This window comes from Physeter macrocephalus, chromosome 19 (assembly GCF_002837175.3).
Source record: "Physeter macrocephalus isolate SW-GA chromosome 19, ASM283717v5, whole genome shotgun sequence".
Taxonomy (NCBI): Eukaryota; Metazoa; Chordata; class Mammalia; order Artiodactyla; family Physeteridae; genus Physeter; species Physeter macrocephalus.
This window is the reverse complement of record NC_041232.1, coordinates 72,396,708-72,409,044: the sequence shown is the minus strand read 5'-3', so window position 1 is coordinate 72,409,044 and position 12,337 is coordinate 72,396,708.

Below are 12,337 nucleotides of genomic sequence, written 5' to 3'. Positions count from 1 at the left end.
CCCGTGTCCCCTGCATCGGCAGGCGGACTCTCAACCACTGCGCCACCAGGGAAGCCCGGGATTTTTCTTGAGTCTCCACAACAACACGTGAGGAGCAGAGTACAATCAAGCAGGAGTTCAATAAACACCCCCTAGTGGGGTGATTGCCCACCAGCTCAGGAAAAGGCGGGTCTCTGCTTCTGGCTTCCTGAACATAAAACTTTCACACACACAGCCATAAAGTCCAGGGAAAAGTAGGGAAAAGCCAGCAGGAAACACATATGTTTATCCCACTTAACTGGCTACAAGCACAAGAGGCTGTCATCCTATCCCCGGGACACAGCCCAGGCCAGGCTCATGGGTCTCTGCTCTGAGCTGTTTTAGTGGCTGCGTCCATGAGGACCCTCCTCTGACTGGCATCTTCAGAGGGTCGGTTTCTGGGTATCGATTACCAGCCTTGCAGCGGAATAACTTCCGCTTCTTTCCTGTCTATAAACACCATCTGTCTGGGAGAGCGTGGTGACAGGAAAAGGAAAGAGTGCTAAGCAATTAGAGAAAGGCAAGCTGAGTGTGGGGTGGAGCTGGAAAAGGGGGTCTACTTCAGTTAAGAGCAAGCTCCGAAGGCAGGCAGCTGCGATGGGATGTTTCCAAGCAACTTGAATTCCCCCAATGAGGCAAAGGTGGGGAAAAGCACTGGCATTGACTAACCTTCACTGTGACCTTGAGCACGGCCTGTAATAAACTAGGGGAAAGATTTTATGTCAGGAGGATATGGGGGAATGTCTCCACGTGTGTCTCATTCCCCCCAAATCCATCAACCTGCCCCCACTGTATAGAGAGAATATATCTCCAGGGGGGCTGCTCCGCCCAGCACACACCCACAGTTATCCCAGTCACGGTGCAGTGGTGGCATCTGAATACTCGCTGATATCCCTTCTCTGCAATTGTGTTTCCTCCGGACCCTGAGCTTTTGAAACTCACACCCTCAGGCTCAGTCCTCGGTGGTGTGCTTTCCCCAGTGTCATCAACAAATCCACCGTGAGAGCAAACAGAGGCGTGTCAGGGTGCCGCTTACCCAGTTCTAACTACATTGGATCTACCGCACTGGATGACACAGGGATCATCTAAAATACTCTTCTGGGCAGGAGCTTGGAATAGAGTCCACTGGAATGGAGGAAAGAGGGAGTTTCACAAAGATCAATGTAAACTCAGTTGCACAAAGAGAAGCTGTGATGTCACAGCAGTTTTTGTAAAACAAGAGATTTGGAGGACTGCTCCCTAACAGAATCTGCATAAGGCAGTAGTGTCATACAGGCTGCTAAAGGAGCTAAGGCCATTTTGGGCCATGTATTAACAATTATGGTACTTAAGTCCAGATTAACTAGGGTGGATCAGTTCTTAATGCTGCTGAGATTCTGGATCCTGGGTGGCATCTCGAGCAACGGCAAAGACTGATGCTGAATGTGAAGATTGGGGTTTGCATCCCAATTCTTCCACTTAAAGATTGGTTGATCTGGAGGGAGGGGGGGCATCCATTGTACTGAGCCTCAGTTTCCTGATCTGTATTATGTGAGCGGTAATGCCTTTCTTACATATTCAGTGGTTTGAAGAGAGGATCAAATAAGGTAAAATAGTCTAACGGGCTATTAGAAGTCATGATGTCATGTCCAGCTCTCAGTGGCACATCCCAGGGTGCACGTCTGAGCACGCAGGGAGCAGGAGAAGGCAGGGTGGGCTGCAGGGTCCCCCGAAGACCACACATCTCACCAACAGCATGGAGGAGCAGGAAGCCCAGGGGCTTAGTCAAACTTGCCTAGATTTGCTGCTTTATTAGCCTTAGGATCTCAGGCTAAGTTATTTCAATTCCCTGAGCCCCAGTTTCCCTATCTGCGATGCAGATAATCACAGGGAATTTGAAGATTATCACACCCTCTATCTAAGGCACTTGGCATGTATAACAGGTATTCAAGAATTGCTCGATTCTCTCCATTCTGAAGGAACTGAGGACGTGTTACCAGGAGGAGGGAAGTCTGAAGAGGGACCAGATTGTTGTTTTCCAACACTTGAAGGGTTGTCGTTTGGAAGTGAGTAAACTTTTGATGTGTTGCTTTAGAAGCTAAATGCAGTGGGTGAGAGCCCCAGGGACTTCTGTTCAATAGGAGTTGAGCTTTTTCCGTTGTTGCACGGAACACACTGCTCCATGACATTGTAAAAGGCCTCCCTGCCGTGGGAGAGAGGACAGACAGGAGTTCCCTGTCCACCTTAAAATTCTAACATCATGTTCCTTTAATTCCCTCATATGTTTTCACGCACAGAGATAAAACCCGTGAAGGCAATCCCGTAGAGGCTTTTGACAGCTACTTCAGTGTACATATGGCTTTAGCAAATAAACTCCCTCAGCTCTACTTACAGGAGGATGGGTGGAGTAATTTAGGGACATTCTTCTGCCACATTCTCTGTAATAAAAATAGCAACCTGATGTCTTTGCCAAAAAGCTAAAGCCCAAGTGGGTCAAGTAAAGAGCCAATGGCCAAAATCAGACTCTGCCCCTGAGAATCTGGAGTAAACTTAACGTTGGCAAAATTGTGATCTAGGCAAAAGCGTTTTCCAGCCCCCTCATGCCCAGTATTTTACTTTACTCTTTCAATCACATAGAAGAGTACAGAATAATATAATATATACTTCATGTATATACCAGACAGATTTAACAAATCTTCACTTGTGTCATATTTGCTTTAGACCTTTAAACAAAACTACTCTTTCTTCGTTTTCTATTTTATTAACTTACCCTTGATTTTATGATTTTCTTCTCTGTTCTTTGGGTTTTCTCTGCTGTCTTTGAAGAATCTTAAATTTTAAAATTCATTAATTTTTATATCATCAGTGTATGATTCTATTATTGAGATCCAGTTCTAACTATCTTACCACTTCCATCATGGAATTATCTTTAAAACCATGAGTTCTTTAAGAGTGCCTGCTTTAGTTTCCAAGTATGTTAAATTTTTCAGTTGATTTTTCATTTAATTGCTTTTAAAAATTGAAATTTGTTTGAAAACTGTGTCCTTATGTGTGATTCTTTTCTTAATTTTTCATGTGTTCTTTAAAGGATACATATTACCTATTTTTACTGGAAGCAGGCCTCTGTATCTGTATTTTTTGTGTGTGTGTGTGGTACGCAGGCCTCTCACTGCTGTGGCCTCTCCCGTTGCGGAGCACAGGCTCTGGACGCGCAGGCTCAGCGGCCATGGCTCACGGGCCCAGCCGCTCCGCGGCACGTGGGATCTTCCCGGACCGGGGCACGAACCCGCGTCCCCCGCATCGGCAGGCGGACTCTCAACCACTGCGCCACCAGGGAAGCCCTATATCTGTATTTCTTATGTCAAAATTTTTTTCATCAAGTTGAACAAATCTTCCATACACTATCTAATCATTGTTTACTTGATCTGGCACTTTCTAAAAAAGATGTGTTAAAAATCTTCCACGCTGACTGTGCTTTAGTTAATTTCTGATTCTTTTAATTTTTACTTTATATACGCCAGGGTTTTATGTTACGTGCATACAAGATTATGCTTACTGTACCTTGTGGATTGTTTTTTAGCATGATGCAATGTCTTTCTTTATCCTGAGTAACTTTAAAAAAAATTAAATTCTATTTTATTTGTCATTAATACTGTAAAAGCTCCATCCAATTAATATATGCCTTGAATATCATTTCCCAGACTTTTCTTTTTAACCTTTCACTGTTCTAGAAAATTTCTGGATTTGGTTTGTTGTTCATTTGGTTTAATCCAATTTGATGGTCTTTGTCCTTTAATAGGTAGGTTGATTCAATTTATAGTTATTGTGATTAGTGCTAATACATTTGAACTTATTTCTACTTTTCTGGTTTCTCTTTATCAGCTTTTACTTTTCTTCTCTTTCTTCTTCTCTAACTTCTGTTGAGCTAATACAATTTTCTATATTCTCTTTGTTTTCTTCTCTTTTTTCTGATGCTCTTGATGGCATTTCTATCCTTTTAGCATTCACCTTATTTTTATCAGTATCTCTTGTCGCCTCGACAAGGCAAAAACCTGCGTATACTTGCCCAGTTAATGTCTGCTTCTACCCTACCTCATTCATTCAGTCATTCAGTCAGTCAACAAACACTTACTGAACACCTCCTGTGTGACAGGCACCGTGCTAATGTTTGGAGGTACAGCAGAAGGCAAAGCAAAATCCTGTCTCTTGGGTGCTGATATTCTAGTGGGAAACCGATATATACTCATGCCTATTTCCTCTCATTATTATCCAGAACTTCATCTTTAAAAGAATAAAATGCAGGGCTTCCCTGGTGGCGCAGTGGTTCAGAGTCCGCCTGCCAATGCAGGGGACACGGGTTCGTGCCCCGGTCCGGGAAGATCCCACATGCCGCGGAGCGGCTGGGCCCGTGAGCCATGACCGCTGAGCCTGCGCGTCCGGAGATCCCACATGCCGCGGAGCGGCTGGGCCCGTGAGCCATGACCGCTGGGCCTGCGCGTCCGGAGCCTGTGCTCCTCAACGGGAGAGGCCACAACAGTGAGAGGCCCGCGTACCGCAAAAAAAAAAAAAAAAAAAAAAAAAGAATAAAATGCACAAAAGTTTGCTTATTTTTCTTCTTCTAGTAATCAGTAATTAATTGAGTTAGCCGATTTCTACCAATTGCTTGTTTATTTCTGTGTTTGCTGTTGTTTCTTGATTCCATTTATTTTTCTGTCTGGATTTCTTCTTGCTAAGTGGCTCTTCTGTGAGGCTCAATGGGTAGTGAGCTTAGTCTTTGTCTACAAAGGTCAGGCATCTGTCTCCACACTTGTACGACACTAAAGCTGAGCAGAATTCCAGGCTAAGAGATATTTCCCCAGCACGTTGTCCATTAACTGCTAAAATCAACTGCTGCTCGGGAGAAGCATGCTTTCGACCTAAGTGTTCCTTTATAGGTAGTAGGTCATTTCTCTCTGATAGGGCCAAAGATTTTCTGTTTATCATTGATGTTCTTCAGTTTCACCAAGATGTGTGTATGTGTGGATTGAATTTTATTTCTTTTTCCCAGTACATAGAGAATACCTTTAATATGAAGTCCACAGCTTTATTCAGTTCTGGAATACTCTTCTTTTATTCTTCTTACCTATAAGTTCTTCAAATAATGCTGCTCTGGAATTTCCTCTTTCATGCTTTCTTGGATCTCTATTGGTGCATGTTAGAGCCTCTCCATCTAGCTTCTGTCTATCTGTTTCTTTCTCAGTCTCTGTTTCTCTGGCCTTCATTCTGTTGTACAGTATTATCTTCATTTACTCTTTGCCTGTTTCTAGTCTAGATTTTACCCTATCCATTGAGTTTTTCAATTATAATCGCCATGTATTTTTTATTTTTCAGCTTTCCAATTGCTTATTTTTCATATACTCCTGTTCTTCATTCACTTATGGTTGGTTATTGTTTTGTCATATTTTGTTAATGTCTATGAATGATTTTTCTTCATGGGCCCTTAAAGATCCTAAACATAATGAGTTTAAAAATTCTTTTATTTAGTTGTATTATTTTAATTTCAAATTGAATGAATGATGAAATTGATCTTCCTGATAAAATTTGCACAAAATTTTATTTTTCTGCTTAGAGTTCAAGTTTGCAATTTTGTTTTCTAGGCTCCTGTTTTGTGGGAAGTTTCTCTCTGTCTCTCCTAGTTCTGCTACTGTCTTTCCCGGCTCCCCACATCTCCATAGCAGACAATTCAGAACTGGGTCCTACAAAAACCTCAGGGATATTTCAGAATCAGGCAACAGCTCAGCTCAGGTCCTCTTAAAAGGATGTGTCTATGTCTTCCCACCTTCCTCCCTGGACATCAGCTATGAAAAAACAGAAACCTTGTCACCTGTTGTGGCAGCTTTTTCCAGCCTTTCGTTTTTCACATGGGGGAAACTCTGCTTTTAGGCAGAGACCCTGTTTCCATTTCCCTGCCATATAGCACTCTCTACCCCTGTAGTCCCTGGGGAACTGTACCCCAGACCAGCACTGCCTACTTATGGCCAAGAGCCCAGCAGGCCAGCACAACTTGTGTTTGGTGCAGAGGTGCTGGTAATGAGGGGAAAGTCTTCAAATCCTGAACAATCAGTGCCACCAAAGTCCAACCCTCTTCCCATTTTGGCAGATTCTCCCCAGGCTCTCAGATCGCATCAGCAGTCCCAAATGGCACTTCATTATGGGCTTCCCTGCCGGCCAACAAAATATGCCCTTTAATATCACTCTGCTGAAACCCTGATCTTCTCTATGCAGAAGTTAACTAGACTTCCCTAATTCCACACACACTGCAGCTGTGAAAAATTATACGTAAGGGAAGGAGGAGTCACAAGTGTGATTTCATATTTGTAGCTGTCTCTGGTTCCAAGATGGTGGAAACCTTTCTTAAGGACCAAATCCAATGTCAGTGAGACAGAGAGTCTCTGATGTCTTCATTGTAATACTCCACAGATATCTGAGTTGCTATTTTGTTGTATTTATTTTTTTATTTTATTTCTATATTTGATTTTAGCTGCTGAAACTTGTCATAGCTAACAACATTAGCCTTTGTCCAACACTGGGAAATTAAAGGAGTACATTTATTAATGTCTTATTTAGACTTTTTTCTTTTTTTTTTTTCGCGTTTTGGCTGCGTTGGATCTTCGTTGCTGCATGCCAGCTTTCTCTAGTTGCAGAGCAGGGGCTACTCTTCACTGCAGTGCACGGGCTTCTCATCGCGGTGGCTTCTCTTGTTGCAGAGCACAGGCTCTGGGCGCGCGGGCTTCAATAGTTGTAGCTCGCGGGCTCTAGAGCGCGGGCTCAGTAGGTGTGGCGCACGGGCTTAGTTGCTCCACAGCATGTGGGATCTTCCCAGACCAGGGCTCGAACCCGTGTCCCCTGCATTGGCAGGTGGGCTCTTAACCACTGAGCCACCAGGGAAGCCCCTATTTAGACATTTTGACAAGGATATTCCATTTTTTCTCAAGAAAGCAAGAGCTTTGGTGTTTACTACAAGTCATTTAATAAACCCCTCAGCAAGTGAAAATATATTTAAATTCCGCAAAGAGGCCTCACTTTCATATACTGCAGGGACCAGCATTGAATCCTATTGAGTGCTGACCCTTTATTAATTCCCAAGGTCCCACTAAAACCACCAAGGGAACTTTGTATTATACTTGACACTAAAAATAGTACATGGTGGAAGGATTTATTTTTTAATTTAAAATAATAGTATTTAGACTCCACGTGTAAATGATATCATACAGTATTTGTCTTTCTCTGTCTGACATTTCACTCAGCATAATGTCCTCCAAGTACAACCATGTTGCTGTAAATGGTGAAATTTCATTCTTTTTTATGGCTGAGTAGTATTCCATTGTCTGTCTATCTCTCTCCATATATATATATATATATATATATATATATAGTCTGACATTTCACTCAGCATAATGTCCTCCAAGTACAACCATGTTGCTGTAAATGGTGAAATTTCATTCTTTTTTATGGCTGAGTAGTATTCCATTGTCTGTCTATCTCTCTCCATATATATATATATATATATATATATATATATGTACCACATCTTCTTTATTCATTCATCTGTTGATAGACACTTAGGTTGCTTCTATATCTGAACATTGAGGTACATGTATCTTTTCGAATACAACAAACTAGTGAATATAGTTTAAAAAAAAAAGAAGCAGACTCATAGATATACAGAGCAAACTAGTGGTTACCAGTGGGGAGAGGGAAGGGGGAGGGGCAATACAGGAGTAAAGGGCTAAGAGATACAAACGGTATAAAATGAGCTACAGGACATACAACACAGGAAATATAGTAAATATTTTACAATAACTATTAATGGAGATTATAACGTTTAAAAATTGTGAACACTATATTATACACCTGTAACATATAATATTGTACAGCAACTATACTTCAATGAAAACAAAATGAAGCATGGACTACCCTAGCGGTCCAGTGGTTCAGACTTTGCCTTCTAATGCAGGGGGTGCGGGTTTGATCCCTGGTCAGGGAGCTTGTTAGAAATGCAGAATTTCAGACCCTACCCCCGGCCTCCTGAATCAGAATCTGCATTCTAACGAGATGCCCAGGCGATCCCTATGCAGAGTCAAGGTTTGGGAAGCACTGACTTAGGGACACCTATACAGGTAGGGAACAAAGTGCCCCCCACCCCGGCCCCCAGTTTCTCCATACACCGCCCCAAGTACCCCTCCCAGATGTTGACTGCTGTAGGCAGGGAGGAATTTGGTGAGATTGCTCCAAGGAGGAGGTGGGTGAAGAAGGCTGCTCTCCGGGAAAGGCATTTGCCCTATGGTAAAGGCCAGGTGGGTAAATCAGGTTCCAGACGTTCTGGCAGCTGAGAGAGCTGGGATGCAGGGATCTCCTGCCCTAGAAATATCCTCCGCAAGAGGAACTCTTGACCTGCTTCATGGACACCCTGTCCCATGCAGGGTAACGAAGCTGCTCTCAAGCCAGCGAGGCCCCGGCTGCCCATTGGAGTCACCTGGGAGCTTTAAAACTGCAGCATCGGGTCCCACCTGCAAGGACTCTCTTTCAAACGGTGTGGGACAGGACCTGGAAACCCTGATTCTTCAAAGTGCCCGTGTGGTTCTAATGGGTGGCCAGGACTGAAAACCACTGAGGAAGGCAAACTTAGAAAAATTAATATAGAAACTCAAGTTAGAAATGCAAAACTCTAGGCCTACTCTAGCTGCTTCCTTCGCACTGCTGGCCTCTTCTTCCTCCTCTTCCTAACTCCCCACTTGGCAAAAGCTGGAAAGAGTGACTGAGGGAAGGAGAATGTGGCTCCAAAGCGCAGTGGAGGCTCCAAGAGCTTAGGTCCTGGTGGCAGACACCCTGTCACATCTGTCGCGGCCACAGGGCCTGGGTTCAAGTGAGAGGCCTTTCTGATGGGAAGACCCAGCAGGGCCCTGGAGGGGACCTGGTGTGGCTCCTGCGGACCCAGGGCGCCCAGCTTAGAGCAGGGAAGGACTATAGCAGCTGTGTGGCACTCCACTCCCACACTGATTCTCCTGGATCTTTCTATCTTCGGCTATTTGTTTTTCAAGTTTCCTCTTAAACCCCTTAATCTCCCTTTTACATTTTAGCTGTCAGAGTCCAGCGGGGATTCCTATTTTGTAAGTTCGTATCACTTGCCTGAGTGATACAAACTTGTTATTTTGATTTTTTTATTTAACCAATTTCAGACCGAAATTTCAAACTAGCTAATCCGTCAAAAGCCACTTACCTGCACACATGTGGGCGTGTGTGTGGCAGCAGGGTGGGTTGGTGGCAGGCATTTTGCGTAAATCCGTTTTCAGCAGGTCGTGGGCATGAGAGCTGTGCAAGGGCTGCATCAACTCAGACATAATCCCTGCCATGTAACCAAAGCAAAAGTGTGATTCCAAAGACTTGGGGAACTCCCACTCCTCCAAACCTCTGATTTTTCTATCTCAGCTATTCAGGCATCCCTAAAGACCCCACAGGTAAGGCCTTGAGCTTTTTCACAAATTCATGACTAAAATGTAAATACTCCTGAGAGGTAGACAATAAGCCCCTATTAGTTACTACTGTTTGCATATTCGTTTAGGAGCTACGTCCTCAAGGCATGAGATCCCAGAGAGGCCACCTGGGGCCCCAGAACACCTGAGAGAACCAAAGAACGTTGACTCCAGATGACTCCACGGTGACTCCAGATCCTTTTTCCACTGCACCCCCAGTCCCCAGTGCCTCTCATTGGAAACTAAGGGAACTGCTGAACCCACGGAGTGGGGATGGATGGATCTCCGCCTGGATTTTCAGGATGAGACTAAACAGACCGACCAGTGCGCTGGGCCAAAGGCTACTTAGTAAGACGAGGTACTGAAGCAGAAAGCAGGAGACGGTTAATCAAGATGGCTAGCATCAGCTGGGTGTGGAAAATGGAGAGGCGAGGGTAGCACACAGAAACGGTGCATGTCTGGCTTTTTCCTACCATGCAATCTGCAAATGACTTCATGAAGACGAAATGGAAGATGTGAACAGTCGAGCATCCTAATCACGTTTCCTCCCGACTAATCTGTGCGGACGTTTCTCAGTGGTCTTCAACCCTGGCCGCATGAGTCACCTGGGGCGTTTTCAGTAGAGCAGATGCCAGGCTTGCTTCCCTTTATTTAAGGATTCTTCTACCTGGCTTACTTAAAAGTCAGACTTCTTCACGTCACAAGAATGTTTCATCTGCCCAGGCTTGCTTGCTGGGGACAGTGGCAAAAATTTTATAGAGGAGTTTAGAGCCCACTATCTGGTGGTTTCAGGGTGTGTGTGTGTGTCTAGCATCTGCATAGGACTGACACATTCATTGTCAACGGGAAAAAGGCAGGGCTGAGACCTGTGGGTTGGGAAATCAGAGGTTCCACCGCTAACCTTTTTAAAAAACTGAAGCTTAATTCCACAGTAGAAAATTTCCAGTTTCTGATAGAAACCTAAATCGATCTTAAAATACAGTATAGCAAACACCATTTAGCTTCTGTGTAAGCGTCCTTGTGTATCACTGAGGCCTTTGTGAGCTGAGACATGGGCTGTCTGTCCCTCCACTAGGTGGTGTCTTGAAATCCCTCCACTGTTTTTCATACTTGGTCTTCTCCCTTCTCGGTGGGTATCCTTGCTTGGCCAGTGTCCACCAGACACCTTCACCTTGAGGTTTCTAAGCTGTCGTGAAGTGGAAAAGCAGTTGCTCAACCACGTGAGAAATGTGTGTCCCAGACGCATACAGAAGCTCCCAGCAAGAGGTTCTACTCGGTGAATCCACTGCCGCATCGCAGTGCTAGTTTTGTCTGCCCAGATACAGGCCTGGTTCTCGTTCCAGACATCGAGGCTGCAACTGAGACTCCAGATAAAAGAACATCGATCCAGCATTAACGCCCATCGTTTCCACTTGATAAAGACCAGTAGCCTCTAAAAGGCCAAAAGAGATCATACTTTCTAACGAGCCACAATCAAATGGCACTGGCTGAACTGTGTCTGGGTTCTTACCTGTCTTTGTAAAGTTTATTTCAGAGTGTCAGGCATGTTCAAAGGATTACCGAAAAGCTTAGCCACATTACGGAGCTTTTTAAAGTTTATATTAACCAACTACAGAACCCCAGAAAGATGATAAAATAATAAAGTTTTGACCCAACATTCTGAAATTCCACCTTTAGTTCAGGAAAGAAAAACCTATTTTTCTTAAAAAAGAGTTTATTAAAGGGCACCAGAGAATAATGTTTTTAGAAAGTATCCTGTAAATTTTGTTTTTCTTTCACTCCACTGAGTTCAACAGGATGAGGTCCATTATTGTTGCAATAGCCTATTTTAGCAGAGATTAAGGATTAAAGGGCAGGCTGCCCGCCACAGATCACTCCTGCTCGTCTTCACCAAATCACAGCTCAGTCAGAAAGCGACTGTACAGGTGTGTGAAGGCACAGGTTATGCCGAAGAGGAAAACACACGTAACCATGGGTGACACGTACTGAGTGCAAACTGCGTACACGGGCAGCACCGGGCTAAGGAATCATCTACTAATTCCTGGGGACATGCAGGGAGGTGAGAGCAGTTCTCATCTTCCATTTGAGGTTGAGGGAAGTTATGCTCAAGGCCCATGGGTGGTTAAGTGACCAGGCAGGATTCTAAATTGTTAGATCAGAATTGAACAAATCTGAAAGAATGAGGTAGATTTCTAAGTTCTGACTGAAAAGGATGTCAACATCGTATTGTTCGGTGAAGAGAGAACGTTTTGGCAAAACTGAAGAGCGTATCTGAAAATACCACTGGCGTCCTTTTTATTCCCTTAACACTTGGCAGTGTGGTCCAGGCACCAGCAGCACCAGTGTTCCCTGGGGGTGTTTCTATTTTGTTCTTTTCTTTTCGGCCCTTAGTTCCCCAACCAGGGATTGCACGCTTGCCCCACCCTCGCCCCACCCTCGCCCCCTGTAGTGGAAGCAGAGTCTTAACCACTGCACCACCAGGAAAGTCCCTTCCTCTCGTTTCTTTTAACTCTGCTCTATGTCCCCTCCTCAGAGGTCTTCCCTGACCCATGTGAAAAGCACCCTCTATCTGCTTCTTTCCCACAGCAACTGTCCCTCCTGAAATCACACGTCAGTTTATCACCTGTTCCTTCTACTACACTGGAACCTCCATCCAGTCTGGGACTCAGTATCCCCAGCACCTAAGGCAGCAGCTGGGACACAAGGGTCTGAAAGATGGTTTAACGAGGGACTATTTTATATTCAGGACTGCGCATAGTGCAAAGATAACAAAACTAAACTAACAGTGGAGATCCCTGGGAAATGGACAGGGAGACTTGAGGGGGAGA